Genomic DNA, 22,320 nt, shown 5'->3' with positions numbered 1-22,320 from the left:
GGTGTTGGTTTCTTGAAATAGAGGTTAGAAATTCAAGTCTTGAATTGTAGCTTGTCTAGGTGAAGAATGCTCCAAAAAATGTGGTGATGTTGTATTCCTGACAAACATTTCCTCTAAAAATATTTGAACCAAAAATGTCAGTCCCTTAGTGTAAAGATACAAGTAGAAGTGATTCTTTATTTTTTAAATTTTTAAGAAAGATTTTATTTATTCATTTGAGAGAGAGACTACAGAAGCTTGACGGGGGAGGGGAGAGAAGGAAGCAGACTCCCAGCACAAGGCTCTATCCCAGGACCCTGGGATCAGGACCTGAGCTGAAGGCAAACGTTTAACCAACAGAGCCACCCAAACACCCTGGAAGTGATTCTTGAAGTTGAAGGTATTTTCCCAAAGCCTGAGGTTTGAAAATGTAGAGTCAACCCCTTCTATGCCATGTAGCACGTATTATTTGTCAGGAAACATTATTATAAAAGTATAGCTATTCATTAGAGAGGTAGTTTTCAGCACCCTTTTTACAAGACACAGAGAAAAACTGAATTGTGGGAGCCATTACTCAGAGTTGAAAAGGCTCCTGGTAGAGAGATGGGAAGACCAAGTCAGTGGTGCTGTGACTATTCCTGGGGCTGTCAGTGTCTGCAGAACCATGTAGTAGCATTATTTGGAGTCATAAGAAGGAGTCACTCCTTTTTCTTGTGGCCCATCTGGAAGGGACATGGAAGTTAAACTCATCAGAGCAAGTCAAGTCATGCAGAAACAGCTAGACCTTGGTTTTTTTCTCCCTCTTCTTTTTGTATTCTCCAAAGTGAAATTGTTTTGTTTTGTTTGTTTGTTTAAAGATTTTATTTGTTTGAGAGAGAAAGTGAGCACAGAAGGACAGTGAGAGGGGGATGTGGACTCTCTGCTGAGAAGAGAGCCTATTGTGGGGCTTGATCCCAGGACCCGGACATCATGACCTGTCATGACCTGAGTCGAAGGGAGACACTTAACCAACTGAGCCATCCAGGTGCCCCCATTAAGTACTGTTTTAAGGGTGAATCTAAAGTTTGTTTGTTTGTTTAAGATTTTATTTATTGGGGCGCCTGGGTGGCTCAGTGGATTAAGCCACTGCCTTTCGCTCAGGTCATGATCTCAGCGTCCTGGGATCGAGCCCCGCATCGGGCTCCCTGCTGAGCAGAGGAGCTTCCCCCTCTGTCTCTGCCTGCCTCTCTGCCTACTTGTGATCTCTCTCTCTGTCAAATAAAATAAATAAAAATCTTTATAAAAAAAAAGATTTTATTTATTAATTTGACAGAAAGAAGGAGAGAGCACAAGTAGGGGGAACAGTAAAGAGAGAGGGAAAAGCAGACTCCCTGCCAAACAGGAAGCCAAGGGTAAATCTAAAGTTCAGCCAACCCCAGTATATGCCTGTTTCCTTAAAATAAGGTCTCTCAGGGAAGGACTAGCCTTACCAACTCAAAGAACTTTGAGTTGTTTTTCAAATGCGAATGATATAAAAATTCTGTTTGCTCAAAATAAAAATATGACAAAAGATATTTTGTACTACTTACATAACAGTTCTTAGTGGTTTGTGGCGACCAGGGACATAATTCTGAAACAGAAAATTATGATCATAGAATATTTAAGATATTTTCATTTTAAGCATACAAAAGCATTGAAACAAGATGAACAAAAGTGCTTCTTATGAGGTGCCCTTACAGGACCTCTTTTGGGGAGCAGGTAACTAGCTCATTATTAGGGTATTGTATACAAAGGGCTATTTATAACGAATGGAAATCATATGCTCTTAATAAAGACCAATGTTGCTTCTGAGGGTCATTAGCCTAACAGTCTGTGGAGCCATTTCTCGTTGAGCAGCTTGGTGGTTCAGTTCAGCCAGCCTGTGATGGGAGTGATCACCGGGATCGAAGTTAGCTGTGTTGTTAGTTTCTGATGCTGTAGATAATTCATCTGATTTTCCGGTGTTATGCTTGGTGTATGTTTTGGCCTTCATTTCACTTTTTTAATTCCACTGAGATTTATCTAAAATAAACGTGTCTTCTTATTGTTTTTTATTTGAAAATAACCGTTAAAGCTGATGGTGGGATCAGTGTGGAAGGTGGCTGAAAACGGATCACAAAATTATTTTTTTTTTCCCAGAGTTCAAAAGTAGTGACAGGTTTCCAGTTTGGAATTCTCACTATAGATGAAGAGACTATATTAAGCAGAATGCTAATACTGTAAGGAATTAGACAAGCAAGGAAGTTTTGGAGTGCCTTTCTTTTAAACTAACATTTTAGCAAGCGGTGAATCCCCCACATGGACGTGATTCTTGAATGTGTTCTCTTCAACTGCAGAGAAAAAGTTGGAGAGAAAATGGAATTCAATAGGCAAATTTTGGCTGAGAGATGCTTATTCTCCAACACTTTGGGGGGAATTTGGTACCTGCACTGACGAGGCTCAGGTCATGAATACTGTAGTCTGTCCATAGATATGCTGGCGCTGAGGAAGGGACATTTTTCTCTTTTTTAAAAAAAAGATTGTATTTAGTTATTTGAGAGAGAGAGAGTATGAGCAGAAAGAGAGGGAGAAGCAGACTCCCCACAGAGCAGGGAGCCCAATGCAGGTCTCGATCCTGGGACTCCAGGATCATGACCTGAGCCAAGGCAGAAGCTTAACCAACTAAGCCACCCAGGCTTTCCCGTAATTTTATCTTGTATGTCACTTATTCATTCCTCTGCTTCTTCCATCCTTGTGGTCAGTTTTGGCTTTTTTTCATCCAGTCAGTTTTGCATCTCTGTTATAGCATTTCCCCCCCCCCCTTAATGTTAGGTCTTTTATCTCTGTGGGAAGTGACTCCCTGGTGTCTTGTATGATTTTCTCAAACGCTGTGAATATCCTTACGATTGTTGTTTTAAATTCCGGTTCAGAATAATAAATAAATATTATTTATTACATGTATTATTGATTAGATCCCTCTTCATGTTCTTTCCTTTCGGGTGAATTGCTCCATCTTGGCATTTTGTCTAGGTCTCTGTCTTTTGTGTGTTAAAAAAGCCTGTTATGTTTCCAGATCCCAAGAGTAATGGCTATATTAAGAAGAGGTTATATACTGTCCAGGGCCTGGCACTTCAGGAAGTGTTTCTGGTCTGTGCTGTGTATACTGTGCTGCTTTGGCTCTCTTTCCCTCAGATCAGTCCTCTGCAAAGTTTCTCCTTGCCTGCAAGTGAGATGGTGAGTGTTTGGACCTTGTTCAGTGTGTGGTGAGGTTTTTTTGTTTGTTTTCTAAGATTTTATTTATTTATGGGGGGGGGGGCAAGTGAGCACACCCTTGAGCAGGAAGAGTGGCAGAGTGACAAGCTGACTCCTGCTGAGCAGGGCACCCTGTAGAGTTCCCAATCCCAGGACCCTGAGATCATGACCTTAGCTGAAGTCAGGCACTTAACTGACTGAGCCACCCAGGTACCTCCTGCGTGGTGAGTTTTAACTAGGTGTGTTTTGGTTAGTTTGTTAAAAGAAGGTAGAGCCTATTTCCCCTAGAGCTTAAGCTCTGTAGCACCCAGTGGTCAGTAGGCTGGTTGTGTGTTGGGGGGCGGTGGATGTTGTGCAGTTCTTCCAGGGGAGGAGCCCACTGCTGCTCTGACTCTCAGACACACTTGTCCTACCTAGTTCAGAAGCATCAGCAAAATACAAGATGGGGGCGCCTGGTGTATACTGCTCAAGTCTCGACTGCGGGGCGCTGTGCTGCTCACTGACGTCCCTCTGTCCTGATCAATGTGGGAGGGTGGCAGGAAATGTGTCAGCCAGCTCTCTTGTCCTTGGAGAGGGGAGTTCACTCTGCTGCTACGCAGGAAGACATCACAGAAGAGCAAACAATCTTACCTCATTTGTCCCACGTATCCCTCAGATTCCTGTGTTCACCCTGTCTGTATCCCAGTCCTCTGCCCACTGGCAGCCCAATGCTACTGTGTTTTATCTCAGGTGCAATGGCTAGGTTTCAAAACTCCAGTTTTAGTGACCTGTCATGGCACAGACCCACACTGATCCTTTAGAGGAGGGTCTTGCCGTGCTGGGACTGGTATTGGTCTGTTCCAGAGGAGCAATCACACAAACATGCAGGTCTTGGGAGTTTATGGTAAAGCACAGTGAAAAGCCTTTGCAGGCAGTTCTGTTGGTATGTTAACGAATGGCAGCCGTTGTCTATTTTGTCCCCAGAAGGGCAGTGCTGCCTCTCCCAAATGTACTCCAAGAAGGGAAACTGTCTCTTCCAGTGTGACCCAGGGGATCCTCAGACCATGCTGTCCACTCCCAGGCCTCTGTTCTCTTTCTCTACAGGAGCACATCTACATCTGCCAGACTACACCCAGTAATGGCTCAGACTTCTAGAACTTCAGTCTTTGAGCTCCACTGCTTGTAAACATGCAATAATCAGCCCCTCTTGTTTCCCCCATCAGTGGTTTTGGAGAAGTGTTTTTCTTGTGCAATGTACTGCACTCTGTTTTTTCTCTTTCTTTCTCTCCTCTCTGCCTCATCAGAGCTCCCTCCCCTCCATAGCACTGGTGATTTTTTCTCTCCCCTAAATCACATCTCTGTATCTCCTACCTCCTCGATGTGGCCTCTTTTCTTCCTCTAGTTGTGCAGTTTGTTCTCTCAGTCCTCATATTGATTTCCCTGAGTGTTCAGAATAATGTGATACTGATCGAGCTGTGTTTGAGGCAAGCATAGGATCCTTCTATTACTCCATCATCTTAACTCCAACCCATATTTTCAATATTACAAAAATTTGCAGAAAACTCATCTGTTTTTAGCCAAGATGGAAAGACTAGAATTGTATTTATCCTTCTGTCTAAAACAAGAAAACCAGGCAAAATACATAAAACAACAGTTTTCAGACACTAGATAACAGGGAGTGCAAGACTGTAATCCCTGAGGGAAGGGAAAACACAAGGTGAACCCTAAATTGAACTAGTTCATCAATTCACCAGCTTCCAGGCTGCAGCACAGGGGAACGTAGACAGAGTCTAGATCTTTGACTGAACTGAAGAGATAGATACAAGTGTTCAGGGAGGCCAAAGCCCTAGAATTTGCAGGACAGAGTAGTACAGAAGATAGAACTCTCTAGAGATAGGTTGAGACCTGGAGGAGTCTTTGGCTGAGTTTTGGGTTGTGCATGCAGTAAAAGAGTATAACTGGGTCCAAGAAATGACCTATAGAGTGTAATAGACAAAGTAATTCCTAGACCTTACACAGGATAGGGAATAAATAACTTACAATCCCATAAGCCATAGTGGGAAGATCTTATATTATACAGGGCAATCAGATAGCATTCTCAGAAAATTACTGCCTAATTATGGGATTAAAATCATCCAAAACTAAAGGCTGTTCATCTATCCTAGTAATCTTAAAATCTCAAAAGGATCTAATTTCAAGTACTTACCTATACAGTATTTAAAGAAATTCAACAAAATCCAGTCATCAACAATGTAAAATTCACAATATCTGTCATGTGATTAAAAATTATGAACTAGGGGCGCCTGGGTGGCTCAGTGGGTTAAAGCCTCTACCTTCGGCTCGGGTCATGGTCGCAGGGTTCTGGGATTGAGCCCCGCATCGGGCTCTCTGTTCGGCGGGGAGCCTGCTTCCTCCTCTCTCTCTCTCTCTCTCTCTCTCTCTGCCTGCCTCTCTGCCTACTTGTGATCTCTGTCTGTCAAATAAATAAATAAAATATTTAAAAAAATTATGAACTATGCTGGGTGTGCCTGGGTGGCTCGGTCATTAAGCCTTTGGCTTGGGTCATGGTCTCAGGGTCCTGGGATCAAGCCCTGCCTCAGGCTCCCTGATCAGGGGTAAGTCTGCTTCTCTCTCCCACTCCCCCTTCTAGTGCTCCCTCTCTCACTGTGTCTCTCTTTGTCAAATAAATAAATAAAATCTTTAAAAAATTATGAAATATGCAAAGAAACAAGAGAATATGATCCATAATCAGGAGAAAAATAGAGAAATCAATCAATAGAAACAAATCTAGAAATAATATGTTGAATCTGGGAAGAATAGTATTTAAAACAGACCTTTATCACAAAGATAAAGGAAAACATGGATATGATGAAAAGAGAAAGGAAAACTACATTAAAGGCCCAAATAGAACTTCTTAAAATGAAAATACACCTGAAATTTAAAAATGCACTGTGCAGGATTAAAAGCAGACCAGACACTGCAGAAGAAAATATCAGTGAATTTGAAGAACCAGCAATAGAATCTATAATAGAAGAACAAAGAGAAAACAAAATGAATAGAGTATCAGTTACCTGTGGGATAATGTGAAATGGTCTACGTATGTGTAGATGGGATCTAGAAACAGGCAGGCAGCAAAGAAGTTTTAAAGAAATAATAGCCAAAATATTTTCCAAATTTAATGAAAACTTATCAGATCCTAGAAGCTCAAAGAACCACAAGCAGAATATATACAAAGAAAAACATTACAAGGCACATCATCATCAAATTGCTAAACACCAATGATAGAACATCTTAAAAGCAGCCAGAGAAGGTGCCTGGGTGATGCAATCAGTTAAGTGCCAGATTCTTGGTTTCAGCTTGGGTCATGATCTCAGGGTTGTGGGGTTGAGCCTTGCATCAGGCTCTGTGCTCAGCACAGAGTGTGCTTAAGTTTCTCTCTCTCTTTGCCCCTCCCCCCCAAAATAAAAAATAAATAAGTCTTTAAAAAAACAACAGCCAGAGAAAAAGAACATCATTATATGGAAAGAAAGAATTAAAACATATTTCTCATCAGAAACTATGAAAGTGAGAAAAATATGAAGGGTATCTTTAAAGCACTGGGAAAAAATTGTCAATCCAGAACTACTTAGCCAGCAAAAACATCTTTCAAAACTGAAGTCAAAATAAAGACTTTTTCAGAAAAACAAAGGCTAAGAGAATTTATCACCAGCACAAAGAAGACATTTTTTATATAGCCCATGAGGCAAAGAAGAAAACAAAAGGGAAATTAGAAAATATTTTGAAATGAATGAAAATGAAAATGTATGCAATGGTGTGGATAGAACTAGAGGGTTATGCTAGCTGAAATAAGTCAGTTAGAGAAAGACAACTGTCATATGATCTCGCTCATATGTGGAACTTAAGAAACAAAAGAAATGAACATAGGGGAAGGGAAAGAGAGATAGAGTAAGATAAAAACACAGAGGAAGGCAAACTATAAAAGACTCTTAATTATAGGACACTAACTGAGGGTTGCTGGAGGGGAGGTGAGGATGAGGTAACTGGGTGATGAGCATTAAGGAGGTCACTTGATATAACGAGCACTGGGTATTATATGCAACTGATGAATCACTAAATTCTATCCCTGAAACTAACATACTCCATGTTAACTAAATTGAATTTAAATTAAAAAAATTTTTTAAATGAAAGTATAACATGTAATACTTTGTAGATGCTATTGGAGCATTACTTAGGGGGAAATTTATGACATTAATGCTTTCACTACAAAACAATAAACTTCTCAGATGAATTATTTAAGCTTCGACCTAAAGAATAGAAAAAGAGGGCAAATTACACCCAAAGAAAGCAGAAGAAAAAAATAATAGTGGTACCTGGGTGGCTCAGTGGGTTAAGTCTTTGTCTTTGGCTCAGGTCATGGTCTTAGGGTCCAGGGATCAAGCCTGCATCATCCCTGCTAAGCAGGGAGTCTCATCTGGAACTTGAAGAGGTATTTGTGCATGTTTTTTGTTGTTTTTTTTTTAGATTTTATTTGTCTGTTTGACACACAGAGAAATCACAAGTAGGCAGAGAGGCAGGCAGAGAGAGAGGGGGAAGCAGGCTCCCTGCTGAGCAGAGAGCCTGATCCCAGGACGCTGAGATCATGACCTAAGATGAAAGCAGACGCTTAACCCACTGAGCCACCCAGGCACCCTGCATCACATGTTTATAGCAACATTATTCACAATGGTTAAAATGTGGAAGCAACCCAAGTGGTGATTAATGAATGGATAAATAAAATGTGGTATGAACAAAACAAACAAACAAACAAAAAGTTGTTATTTCCCAAAGCTCCTGCACATTCCTGTTTTCCCTAACCCTGGACAGGATCTCCCTTACATTTTTATTGCCCATATACAATGCCTGCACAAAGTAACACTCAATGTTTATTAAATAATATTCTAACTGAGAAATCCAGAGGACATTTCCAACCACATCCTCCTTCTTGGAGGACTTAAGGGTTCAGTCTCAGCTTCAAAGAGAGTAGTTGTACAGTTCATTTATTTATCTTAAAAAGGAGTTAATAAAACTTCAATGCAGAAGAATTCTAGATTTTATTATTATTATTTTTTTGTTTGACAGAGAGAGAGAGAGAGAGATCACAAGTAGGCAGAGGGGCAGGCAGAGAGAGAGGGAGGAGGAAGCAGGCTCCCCACTGAGCAGAAAGCCCTATATGGGGCTCGATCCCAGGACCCTGGGATCATGACCTGAGCCGAAGGCAGAGGCTCTAACCCACTGAGCCACCCAGGTGCCCCAAGAATTCTAAAGTGCCTTCCAACTCTACGTTCTGTGGGTCCACATTTGCACTGTAGATTGCTTGAACTTTTATCATGTTGTAGTCTCTGGCAGATGTCAGTTTAACATTGAGGGGATTCACTGCTCATTTTTAAGATCTCTGTGAAAGTCACTGCAACTAGCCTTCTATACAAATATTTTTGTTATTTACATTAAGGATTTGTTATTTACATTAAGAATTGTATATTTTATTTTTATACAAATATTTTTATATTTACATACAAGTATTTTTGTTATTTACATCTAGATTTGCTAGAATTTTCAGGGAACATTTTTGTTTTGGAACTATTTTCCTTAGACTATACCACTCTCCTCTCCTGAGCCATTCCAAAGTGATTCTGTTAATTCCCTATATTAACATCTATTTTCTACTATTACTTTTTTTTTTTTAAAGAATTTATTTATTTATTTGACAGAGAGAGATCACAAGTAGGCAGAGAGGCAGGCAGAGAGAGAGGAGGAAGCAGGCTCCCTGCTGAGCAGAGAGCCCGATGCGGGACTCGATCCCAGGACACTGGGATCATGACCTGAGCCGAAGGCAGTGGCTTAACCCACTGAGCCACTCAGGTGCCCTCAGGCTTCTGATTTCTTATTCAGAGTCTAGCTAACCAGAAATAAAGAAAATAAAGAAATAAAAATGGGGTGCCTGGGTGGCTCAGTGGTTGGGCATCTGCCCTTGGCTTGAGTCATGGACCCAGGGTCCTGAGATTGAGCCCCACATAGGGCTTTCTGCTCAGCGGGAAGCCTGCTTCTTCCTTTCCCACTCCCCCTGCTTCTGTTCCCTCTCTCTCTGTCAAATAAATAAATAAATCTTAAAAAAAAGAAAATGGACAGTAAAATCTGAAATTATTATCCTTCTTGAAGAAAACATATGAAAAAATCTTTGCTCTTGAGGCAAAGATTTCTTATGTATGATACCAAAGGCTTGATTCACAAAATAACAAAGTGATAGACTGGATTTCATCAGAGTTAAAAACTTTTCTTCAAAAGGCATTAGTAGGGATGCCTGGGTGGCTCAGTGGGTTGAGCCTCTGCCTTCAGCTCAGGTCATGATCTCAGGGCCCTGGGATCGAGCCCTGCATCAGGCTCTCTGCTCAGAAGGGAGCCTGCTTCTCTCTCTCTCTCTGCCTACTTGTGATCTCCATCAAATAAATAAATAAATAAAATCTTTTTTTTAAAAAGGGCATTAGTAGGGTAATAAAGAAACAAACTCTCTTAATTTTAGGAAACAAACTGAGGATTGCTAGAGGGTAGGGAGTAGGGGAATGGGGTGACTGGGTGATGGACATTGTAGGGGTATGTGTTGTGGTGAGCTCTGGGTGTTGGGTAAGACTGGTGAATCACAGACCTATACCCCTGAAACAAATAATACATAATATATTAATATATAATGTTAATTTAAAAAATTGAAAAAAGAAACAAACTGAGAAAGGGAAAAAATACTTGTAGAAAACATATATGATAAGGACTTTTATCAGAATGTGTAAGTAATTCTCAAAAGTCAATAGTAAGAAAGTAAAAAACAATTTTTTTTTTAATGGGCAAAGATATTTCACCAAAGAAGACACAAATAGGTAAAATAAGCACATAAAAAGATGCTCAACACAACATCCTTAGACATTTGGGAAATCTATAAATAAAAATAACAATGAGATACCTCTGTACACCCATAGAATGGCTAATTGTTGTATACTTAGAAATATAAATTTGATCTTTGCCCCTGGTTCCTGACACAGAGCTCCTAAAACTCTTGTAATCTGCCGAGTGATAGGGATGCTAGGAACATCTTTTGCTCTAATATTTGGTCTTTGGTCTTGGTTTCTCACATAGGGCTCCTACCTCCCCTGTAATATTCTGAGCAACAGGAACACCTTTTGTTTTAATATGGCACCTCTTGGGACACCTGAGTGGCTCTGTCGGTTAAGCATCTGCCTGTGGCTCAGGTTATGATCCCAGAGATCAAGCCCTGGCATCAGGCTCCCTGCTCAGCAGGAAACCCTCTTCTCCCTCTCCCACTCTCCCTACTTGTATTCCCTCTCTCACTATGTCTCTCTCTCTCTCTCTCTCTCGTTCTCTCTCACTATGTCTCTCTCTCTCTCTCGTTTTCTGTCAAATAAATAAATATATTCTTTAAGAAAAAAAAAAAGGCACCTCTCTGTGGTCTCCTGGATAGCTTCAGGATGGGGGCTGGTCATCAGGAAGACCAGGCCATGATTAAAAGCTTAGAAATTTTAGGGGCACCTGGAAGGCTGCCTTCAGCTCAGGTCGTGATCCCAGGACCTGGGATCAAGCTCAGTATCAAGGTCCCTGCTCAGTGGGGAGTCTGCCCCCCTCAACTTGTGTACTCTCTCTGCCAAATGAATACACTTAAATATTTAGGGGCCTCTGGGTGGTTCAGTTGGTTAAGTGTATGCCTTTGGCTCAGATTATGATCTCAGGGGCCTGGGATCAAGCCCTGCATGGTGCTCCCTGCTCAGTTGAGAGTCTGCTTCTTCCTCTTCCTCTGCCCCTCCCTCTCTCTCATGCTCTCTCTTTCTCTCTCTCTCAAATATATAAATAAAATCTTAAAAAATTAAAAAGAAAGGAAGCTTGGAACTATTAGCCCAACTCCTGGTCCTCTGGGGGCTGGAGATTGCCTACATGATGCAGACTATAAAAATCTCTAAACTATGGGATTCAGAGTTTCCAGGTTGGTGAATATATCCCTGTGCTAGGATGGTGGCACACCCCAACCCCAACAGACAGAAGCTCCTGTGCTTGGGATCTTTCTAGACCTATGCATCTTTTCATCTGATTGTTCATTTGTATTCTCTATGATAAACATGAGTTTAAAAAAAAAAAAACCCTGACCATCCGTAGAGACTGCATGAACCTCCAAGCTATTAATTATATTCAGAAAGTCTCTTTTTATCATCTAAATGAATGTTTCCAAATTCTGCATGCTAACAACTCAGATTCAGAAATTTCCAGTGAAATACACAGCCAGTCTTAGAAATCAGTACTAAATTATAAGCTGTCATGCCTGTGTGTGGGTGACTGGGTTTACCAATCATAAAAAATAATCTCTATTACCAAAATGTTACGTTTCATTTTAGGAAAATGACAACCACATGATGGCACTATAACCTACAAAATAAGAGGTGGTCAATTTATGAAGCCTAAGAACTTGGTAAATTCTAGTTAAAATACTTGTTATTGATGAAGCATGCTTACAAATAAGGCATTTTATACACTGATAATATGGATATCATTTACCTCATGTTTTACAGAGACATACTGGCTAATCCTTCACTTCAGGTACATTTTTCACATGACTCAATAATAGCATCTTAGTTTTTGTCTTACTAGAAAACAGTTATTAAACATTTCTAGCACATAGCACTGAACTAGATAAGTCAAACAAAAGCAAACAAACAGATATTTAGAAGTCTGGTGTGAGCATTCACCTGTTTTGGAAGCTATTTAATGCATTCTCCATAACGTCATGTCCTCTTAAAGGATATTTTAAGGGATAATTGAGAAGAGGGAAACAGTGCCATCACAAAGTTAAATGTTGGTAGGGAAGGGCACCTGGGTGGCTCAGTGGGTTAAACCTCTGCCTTCAGCCCAGGTCATGATCCCAGGGTCCTGGGATCGAGCCCCGCATTGGGCTCTCTGCTCAGCAGGGAGCCTACTTACCAACAACCCCCCCTGCCTGCTTCTCTGCCTACTTGTGATCTCTGTCGGTCAAATGAATAAATAAAATCTTTAAAAAAAAAATGTTGGCAGAGAAATAGGCTTTATACACATTGACGGGGATGCCTGGGTGGCTCAGTGGGTTAAAGCCTCTGCCTTTGGCTCAGGTCTTGATTCCAGGGTTCTAGGATCGAGCCCTGCATCAGGGTCTTCACTCAGGGAGGAACCACTTCTCTTTCTCTCTGCCTGCCTCTGTGTCTACTTGTGACCTCTGCCTGTCAAATAAATAAATAATCTCTTTAAAAAATACATGTTGACATTATTACTTAATTACAAATATGGTAAATACAAAAGAGATGCCTAAATAAAATGAAAACATAAATGGTTAAAGGGTCTTAATCCAGTCTCCAAATAAAAGGAAGCTTCAGTGAAGAAGGGATAGTGAATGAGTCAAGCTCTGAAGGATGGATTGAAATTAAACAGGTGAAAGAAGGGGAAAAGCATTATAATCACAGGGAACAGCACGTGCAAAAGTCCTGAAATAGCATAGTTCCGTAATTGAGAACATAAAAAAATCCATCCCATGTTGATTGATCTATACAAGTCAAGATTTAGTTCAGAATGTTTTATTATCAATTCATAGGTGAACTACATTTTAAATTTGATAAAAAATTAATGTTTAGAAGGAAAAATATTTTCCATGACAAAAATAGTATAAATAATTGTACCATGAAGCCTATATAAGCCATACTGTAATTACAATGGACTGTTCTCCTTGAATGATGCATGTCCTCCGTGAATAATTCTCAGTGCCTTTGCATTATAAATAATTAACAAATAGAAGAAAGATAAAGTAGTAATTTAAGAGTTAATTAAAAAGAAGTAACTTAGGGGTGCCTGGGTGGCTCAGTGGGTTAAGCCGCTGCCTTCGGCTCAGGTCATGATCTCAGGGTCCTGGGATCGAGTCCCGCATCGGGCTCTCTGCTCAGCAGGGAGCCTGCTTCCCTCTCTCTCTCTCTGCCTGCCTCTCCGACTACTTGTGATTTCTCTCTGTCAAATAAATAAATAAAATCTTTAAAAAAAAAAAAATAAAATAAAAAAAAATAAAATAAAAAGAAGTAACTTAAAACCTATTTTGTATGCTGCAAATTAAAAAAAAAAACTTCAGGTGATCAAATGAGGACTTCTGGAAATTCTAAATAGAACTATGCATATTAAAGAGTTTTTTTAGAGATCAAGAGCATTGGCTCTTTTTTAGCCTAACTTTATTTTAAAACTTGAAACTTTTTTTTCCCTTGGTACAGTTTGTGTTATTTACTCTACTCTTTTGCCCAAGAAGCATGATTAGACGTGTGTTATGGCTTCCTATATTAAATAGAATCAGAGAAAGAAAGAAGACGGGTTTATTCGCCCTCCTTTAGCAACTAAGCAGGAGTTCAAAAGAGGAAAGGAGAAACTAAGGGTGAGCACAGGGGTGTGTCACAGGTGTGGCTGTTTAAGAAGGCACAGAATCCCAATTACAGAGAGAGAGCACTGCAGCCTATAGGGGACCTGAGTGTGAAATATGAGCTCTCAAAGGCACAAGAAAGGGAGTGTGGTAGGTATTTGAAAAATCTCTCCGGGGCGCCTGGGTGGCTCAGTGGGGTAAAGCCTCTGCCTTCCGCTCAGGTCATGATCGCAGGGTCCTGGAGTCTCAGGGTCCTGGCTCTCTGTTCAGCAGGGAGCCTGCTTCTCTTCCTCTCTCTCTGCTTGCCTGTCTACTTGTGATCTCTGTCGAATGAATAAACAAAATCTTAAAAAAAAAAAAATCTCTACAATGAAGAAAGTAATAGAAGAAAAGGAAGGTAGAACAGAAGCCCTTTCCCCTGGTTATAGGTGGTGAGATCAGTCAGGGATATTTAATAGCATCCTGTGGCTTGACTCAACTTGGGTTTGTAGAGAAGTAATCAGGTGCTTTAAAGGGAAAATGAGGGAATAAGCAGGGGGGTGAATGGAGCTTCGCAAAGTCAGAGAAGTGATCAGTTACAAGAAGGGACAAGGCAGCGTGGATCATTTGGATTTGTTAACTGGTGTCCTCCTACAGAGATTAGGAAACAGGGGCCAATGTGGGGCTCAATCCCAGGATCATGACCTGAGCTGAAGGCAGCCACTTAACTGACTGAGCCACCCAGGCACCCCTACTAGACAATTTCTAAACATTTCTACCACTTCTTCTACTATATTATAAATGTGATATAAATTGACTATATAAATAAGGATAGCTAATAGTTCTGAGCATTGTACTATATTAAGCCTTAAATTATTTATTAATTCTTCACAAACACATTATGGAGCCAAAAAGAAAAGGAGGCTGAGAGAGGGGTTAAGACATAGAAGAACAATTGTGACACAGAGGTCTTTTCCAATGTGTTGGTAGTGATAATCTCTTTTTTAAAAAATGCTTGGCCTCTCCCTTGTTCTAGTTCTTAAAGACTTGAATGGTATATAAATATATACATATATGTATGTGTATGTATACACACACACACACACACACACACACACACACACACATATATATATACCCATTCTTCTACCATTTTACTTTTCCTCTCTTATTTTCTCCTTCTCTCCCCTCTAAACTTTTTGCTAATAATCTGATTTAGGATTCCAGAACATCAACCCTAAGTTATACCCCTGACAACTCCTCTCCTATGTTGTCCTAGTCTCTTTTTCCTTCTTTTTGGTCTGATCTGTTGCCCATTTCAGCATCTGAATCAACTCAACCTAATGCTTTTTATCCAGCTCTTGCTAGCTCTTGATATCTGTTTTTAGTTTGGCTTACCTTGAGTTCTCCTTATTCTGACAACCATCTATCTGAGTCTTGATAGCTGCCATTTCAGTGTAATGGAAATTAGTCTTTAGAATCTTGTCCTGACCAAACAGTTGTTGAAATGAGCTCTCTTGGTCATGGGAGATGTCATATTTCAATCCAGTAACTTTCTAATCTTCTCTTAACATGGTGCTCAATTCTTTTAAAGTGTCTTAAATAATAGTCATTGGATTTAATTCTGGGGCTAGTTTCAAATTTCTTTTTTAATAATTAATAAAGTAATTAGAAAGCAGTTCATATGCTCTATGAATTATCATTCATATATTTGCCATGCTGGTATTCCTCTAGCATCTCATTTACATAGTTAAAAGTACAAAAATAAAAGAAACACTAATTACCATCATTCTTATATCAAAAATATTTGGAGAACAGAATGAAGTTGCTACATGAATTCTAAAAAATCCTGCAATTTCCAAGGCTGAACAGTGGTCAACTTTAGCCAAGCTTCTTAGTTTTCCAGGACTTACGGTTCTGACAATAGCTACAATGTGATTGTATGTGGAAAAAAGTAAATCTTGGCAGGCAACTGAATCTGTTGCCAATAAAAACATGTAGGAAACATTGTAAAGTACGTTTTCATTATATTTTTATGATTTAAAAAATTACAATAGTTTAAAGACTGCAAACAATCTCCCAGTTTTAAAGAATTCAGTGGTGTGAGGTTGTATAAATAAATACTTTAGATATTCTGGTGAGTTCAGAGCCATTAGATTTGGATGTTTAAGTTTATAAAGCTCAAAAAACAAAGAACACATACCCATATGAAAGGATGTTTTCCATGTTGGAACCTAGGACTGTTAACTTTCTGGTAGAATGAAAGATTTCTTCCCAAAGAGCAAATTGGAGACATCATAAATCAAGTATATATTATGTTGACTTGTGTTACTTTTCTCAGATATTTAAACTAAGCACAATATATTTGTTTGTTTTAAATCCTGAAGCTTGAATAGAAAGGGCCTGTGTAAACTACTTTCAAATGAATCCATTTTCTCTCTCACCTGTGGTAAATTGGTAAATAAAGTAGGTTGGTAGTCATTTAAACAATGCAAAATTCTGAAAACTTGTGGTATAATAGAAGTAGTATAGAATTAAAAGTCACAAAGCCTGGGGGCACCTGGGTGGCTCAGTGGGTTGAACATCTGCCTTAGGCTCAGGTCATGGTCTCAGGGTCCTGGGATCAAGCCCCGCTTTGGGCTTTCTGCTCAGCAAGGAGCCTGCTTCCCCGCCCCCCAATAGCCGTGCCTGCCTCTCTGCCTACCTGTGATCTTTCTCTCTTTGTCAAATAACTAAATAAAATCTTAAAAAAAAAAAAAAAAGTCACAAAGCCTGGATCCTAGTCCTGCTATTACTACTCATTAGCCAAAGTAAACATTATAATTACTCAGCCTCTACTTTCTTTTCTTTTTTCAAAAAAATTTTATCTTTTTGAGAGAGAGCATGTGTAGGGGAGAGAGGGGCAAAGGGAGAGGGGGAGAGAGAATCCTTAAGCAGCCTCCCCGCTAAGCACAGAGCCTGATGTGGGGCTTCATCCTAAAACCCTGAGATCATGACCTGAGTGGAAATCAAAAGAGTCAGACACTTGACCGACTGGGCCACCCAGACATCCCTCCACTTTCTAATTTATAAAATAAAGGAGTCAAATTATATTTTTAAGACTTTCTAGAGCTTAGAGCCCACAAAAGTCAATGAAGGAACTTGTACAAGTCATAAAGTATTAATTATAGCTAACATTTATTCAGTGCTTACTTCAGGCCAAGCACAAAATTCTACACACTTACACATGAATTTTCATAATAACCTATGAGGCAGGTAATAATTTCACCCCCATTTAACAAGTGAAGAAACTGAGGAATAGAGAGGTTTAGAAACTTGCCTAACATTTCCACAGCTAGTAAAGTAACAAAATTGGAATTTTAACTTAGAATTCTGGCTCTAGATCCTGACAACAATCACTAATTGCAGGCAAAGAGGAGATAGATTATTTCTAAAGAGGATGAGTAAAGGAGATAGTATCTTTTTGGGGGGCGGGGGGAGGCTGTATCTTTAACAGGCAGATAGAGAACTTGTGAGAAAATGGGAGTGAATAAAAGCAAAAAAGATTGGAAAATGTAAGGTAATTATCTGGAACAGTAAGTAGCAAGGTTTGGCTAAAGTGCTGCCTAGTTATAATCTTGCAGCTCACTAGACTGATCTGGGGATCTTAAAAGAGGTAGATTTCCAGGCCCTTTCTTTGGGGATTCTGACTTAGTAAGTGGGCCTACCACCTGGGTACAACCATTTGACAAGCTCTTCACATGACTCTGATGTGCCACAAGGTATGAGGACCAGTGTGGTACAAAACACAAGGGACTAACATGGAATAGTGCTGTAAACTTAAGTTGGACCCACATAATGAAAGGCTTTATGCTAAACTTAGCCAATAAAATCTCACTGAAGTTTTTTGTTTGTTTTAACTAATTTTTTTTTTTTGTTTTTAGAATATGTAATGCATACATGTAGTAGAAAATTCAAGAGGTCACCAAAGGGAATTCAACCTCCTTTCCACCTTTGACCCCTTAAGTCCCAGTCCCTCTAATCATTCAAGATTATTTATTTTTATTAATATATTGTATTATTTGCCCCAGGGGTATAGGTCTCTGAATCATCAGGCTTACACATTTCACAGCACTCACCATATCATATACCCTCCCCAGTGTCCATAACCCAATCACCCTCTCCAATTATTCAAGATTTTTAAAAAGAAAAATCAAATCACAAGAGCGATGTATTGGAAAAATGAAACAGAAATACTTAGGTGAACTATATTGGAGGCAAGCATGACCCTAGTCACTGGTAATAGTGGGAATGAGAAGGAAAGGACGGATGCAAATTGAGGTGTTAGCATATAGCCTAGAACATGGCATACACTTCAAATTATCACCTAAATGGATCCTCAATGATAAGAGTACAGAATGACCAAAATGACTCCAAGGTTTAGAGGCAGGATGACTGAGAACTGAAAAGTGTCAGTATCATTGTTGAAACCCCAAAAACCATGATTCAAGAATGGAGAGGAAAGATGATATGTGTAGTTCTGAATATGTTGAGTTTAAAATGATCATAGGCGGGACGCCTGGGTGGCTCAGTGGGTTAAAGCCTCTGCCTTCAGCTCAGGTCATGATCCCAGGGTCCTGGGATCGAGCCCCGCATCAGGTTCTCTGCTCCGTGGGGAGCCTGCTTCCTCCTCTCTCTGCCTGCCTCTCTGCTTACTTGTGGTTTCTCTCTGTCAAATAAATAAATAAAATCTTTAAAAATAAAATAAAATAAAATAAAATAAAATGATCATAGGCTATGCAAGTGGAAACTTCTATCAGGGGGTTGGAAATATGATTTGGGGCAAGGAAAGGAAGTTGGGATGTTGGGATATAACTTTAAGAATTTTCTTTTCAATAGAAATGAGAATAATGGGGCTCCTGGGTGGCTCAGTGGGTTGGGCCTCTGCCTTCGGCTCTGGTGATGGTCTCAGGATCCTGGGATCGAGCCCCGTATCGGGCTCTCTGCTCAGCAGGGAGTCTGCTTCCCCATCTTTCTCTGCCTGCCTCTCTCCCTACTTGTGATTTCTCTGTCAAATAAATAAATAAAGCTTAAAAAAAAAAAAAAGAAATGAGAATGATGAAATAACTAAGGAGGACAATGTAGAAGATGATTAAGAGCAGAAAATTCAGATCTACATTAGGGAAGCAAAGATGAGTGAAACCAGGGGAATCAAATGTCATGGAAACTCAGGGAGAAGACATTAAGAAGGTAGGATTAATTAGGAAAAAAGGTCAAGGAAGCTGAAGAATGAAAAAAAAAACAAAACATTTTGGATTCTGTAATCAGAAATCTGTCTGGCTGGTGGGGGTGGTGGGGGGTTAGTGGGTGGAGAGGGCAAAAGTCAGATAGCCAGGAAATAAGAAATGAGTAGGTGGTGAGGAAATGAATATAGCAAGTGCCTTCTTTCTTGAGAAGTCTGATAATGAGAGATGGCAAGAGATGGTACGGTAGGCATATGGGCAAACAATGTAATATGAATGTATACCCTAGAGCTGGCAAGTCTGTAGCCTTTCTAGTGGGAGCAGCAGTATCAACAGTTTTCAAGTAGAGACCAGATGTGAATACATTTGCAGGCAGAGGAGAAGGAGCCAAGAGGAAGAAAGAATAAAGGTACAAGACAGCAGATAATTGAGCTAGATCTGATATGGGAAAGAAATGACATCTATCTTATAAACTGGTTTTAGAAAGGAGAGGAGGAAGGTGTTCCTCCTGATGCATAAAGGGAGGGATGATTTAAGATATTTTGATGTGAAGGGAGAGTATATGGGTGTGACTGACAGCCTGTATTTTCTCAGGAAAGTAGGTGTTCTAGATGTCCCTCCTCAACAGAGAACTATTGTTTAGGTGAGGAACCCAAATATCTGGACACTGGCCAAGTCCAATAGCTAGCTTTCCCATCCGTTTCAAGTTTTTATTTAAATTCTAGTTAGTTAACATATATGATAAAATTGGTTGCAGGTGTAGAATTTAGTGATTTAGCACTTACATATAACACCCAGAGCTCATCACTAGTGTTCTCCTTAATGCCCATCACCCATTTTGGCCAGCTTATTTATTAAGCACATATATTATGGTAGATACTTTAATCTCTTTTGCTAAGATTTTATTTATTTATTTGACAGACAGAGATCACAAGTAGGCAGAGAGGCCGGCAGAGAGAGAGGGGGAAGCAGGCTCTCAGCTGAGCAGAGAACCTGATGCAGGGCTCAATCCCAGGACCCTGGAATCATGACCTGAGCCGAAGGCAGAGGCTTAACCCTCTGAGCCACCCAGGCACCCCACTTTATTTAATCTTTATAACAAGCTAAGGAATAGGTACTATTATTCTTCCCATTTAAAAAATTTATGCCTTCCTAACCCACTCTTCTTTATCCCATTTTAAAATTTTCTATCTTTATTATAGGTAATGAGAAAGTGAAAAATCACTTATTTGCATTTCTAATCAAATGTTTGAATTTTTTGCAAGGGATACCCCTGAGAGGTAGGTGATTTGTCCTCAGAGCTCAAGTTTATTTTAGAGTCCTTTACTATGGGTAGGAAGCATGATGCCCACCCGCTCAGGGATATCTATATCCTAATCCCTGTAACCTGTGTACAAATCAGTTCACATGGCAAAGGGAAATAAGGATACAGATAGAATTAAGGTTGCTAATCAGCTGATTTTGATATGGGAAGATTATCCTGGATTACCAGGGTGGGCCCAATGTAATCACAAGGTTTTAATAAGTAAAAGAGGGAAGTGAGAGACAGAATCATGGAGATGGCAGCAGGAGAAAGACTCAACCAGCTGTTGCTGGCTTTGAAGTTGGAGGAAAAGGGCTATCAAGCAAGGAATGTGGGTGGTCTCTAGAAGGAAATGGATGCTTCCCTGGAGCGGACAACCCCTTGATTTTAGCCCACTGAGACGTGTACTGGGCTTTTGGTCTATAGGACTGCCAGATAATAAATATGTGTTGTTTTAAATAACTAAGTTTGTGGTAATTTGTCATAGCAGCAATAGGACACTGCAAGTATCTTTCCTGCGGCTATGTCATGCCCTTTTCTCCTTAGACCCCAGGCACTACTCTTCCCCTACTCTCAAGAAGGAGTTGACATTTATATCTTTGCGTATGTTGATTTATCACTTACATCTTAAGTCCTTTAACTATCTATGTAAAGAACCCAACAAACAAGTAGGTGGAGAACAACGTTTTGGGGAAGGCGAATGATCACAATTTCCACTCAATTCTTGTAGCTGAAAATCTATTCATCCTGCACTGGTCAACCTTGACCACAGTGAATGGTAAGATTTTGAGGGTTTGATAATCCTGTTTTATTCTCTTTCCTTCTAATGACCCCTTTTTTCCTGAGCTAAAATGAGATGTATTATTTACATATAATTATTCTGTGCCCACCTTGTCTAACCACATACACGAAAAGGACTTGGCCATTTAAAAAATTTATTTCTGTTAATGTGCTAATGTTCCTCATTAATATGTGCAAGCGGTGGAGATGAGCACCGTCTACTTTATTGCAAGAGGAACTTTTATGTCAAAGCGGGAAGTGAACTTACCAGATTTTTATTCTTTTATCTCTGCTAGTATGCATTACAGCTGGAAGTAGTTCAGGTTGGCCAAAATCAGGGACTGAAGAGAGTTCAGAATTTTCTCCAACACTACAGAGATTCTGTTGTTTCACAAAGCTTCCCTTCTCTATCTGCACTGTTGATGTGTTTCTATTCTTTCTCAGCAGTTTTTCAAGTGGTGTCCTTCACACTGGTCTCCCGCACGACACATTCCTGGCTACTATAAAGTTGGGTGGCAATCATTGTTTGAATTCCTTTTTCCTGAACCTAAAGAGACTTGTCTTTAGGCTACGAAGCCTCCTCTCGGAGGGCTTACTCAGCCTTACAATTTAGTACGTTCTGAGTATGCATAAATGGGTTCCTAGAGTACAGCGGGTCAGAAACGTTCCTCTTATTGGAAAGCCCTCAGTTTAGGGGATAAAAACGAAACTCTCCTCATTTAGAGGCAGGGATTTCTGCGTGTCACCAAAAGCCTTCCTTTCCTCTGTCACATCTCCAAGTGGGAACTCGCTGTTTCTCCACGACCCTGACGCACAAAGTCACTGGGGAGGCGGCAGCAGGCTGGGGAACAAGGACAGCCAGTTGGACTTCCCTGAAGGCTCAAGTCCAGAGGGATATCCGGGACTTAGAAGCGTTTTTCTAAATGGCAGACGCTGCAGGAGCGCGGGAGTGGGTATGCTCCAGGAGTCCGCTCCACAGACCTGGGGGAGGGATCAGCAGGACGCGCCCTTGGCCGGAAGGACCCACAAAGCTCGGGACCTCAGCTTGGGTTGGGGATGGAGCCGCCCTAAGCGACCCCGAGATACAAACCCCAGCCGTTAGCTTTGTTTGCAGCCAACTAGCCCTCGGACGCGCGCGGCGAAGCAACTTCCGGTTTCCAGGCCTCCCCACAGGCCCAGCCCCGGACTCGGTCTTCCTCCCCGCGCAGCCCAGTTCCTCCTCCCGGCCCCGCCCACCTCCCTGGTCCGCCTCTTCGCGCTAAGGCCACGTCTTGGCCCTCCTCCCCAGCACTTAGGCCCCGCCCTCTGACCTCTCATTTTCCCCCTCCTCCCCTCCCCCCGTTCCATTTAATTGTTGGATTGTCAGCGCTGCACTC

The 22,320-nt window shown here is 40.6% G+C and overlaps 1 long non-coding RNA gene across 2 annotated transcripts; it reads right to left on the bottom strand.

Annotated features, from left to right (window-relative positions):
- Positions 1 to 304: 304 nt before the first annotated feature.
- Positions 305 to 22,230, bottom strand: LOC116594215. Of its 2 annotated transcripts, XR_004287100.1 has the most exons (4): positions 21,213 to 22,230; positions 4,579 to 4,680; positions 1,548 to 1,588; positions 305 to 701 (listed from the first exon to the last, which is right to left on the bottom strand). It is a non-coding gene; the product is annotated as an uncharacterized LOC116594215 (long non-coding RNA). The 2 variants fall into 2 exon arrangements; XR_004287099.1 differs by lacking the exon at positions 4,579 to 4,680.
- Positions 22,231 to 22,320: the final 90 nt, after the last annotated feature.

The sequence above is a fragment of the Mustela erminea genome, chromosome 6 (genome assembly GCF_009829155.1).
Source record: "Mustela erminea isolate mMusErm1 chromosome 6, mMusErm1.Pri, whole genome shotgun sequence".
Lineage (NCBI taxonomy): Eukaryota > Metazoa > Chordata > Mammalia > Carnivora > Mustelidae > Mustela > Mustela erminea.
The sequence above is the reverse complement of the archived record's forward strand: the minus strand, read 5'-3'. Positions and strand labels throughout refer to the sequence as shown.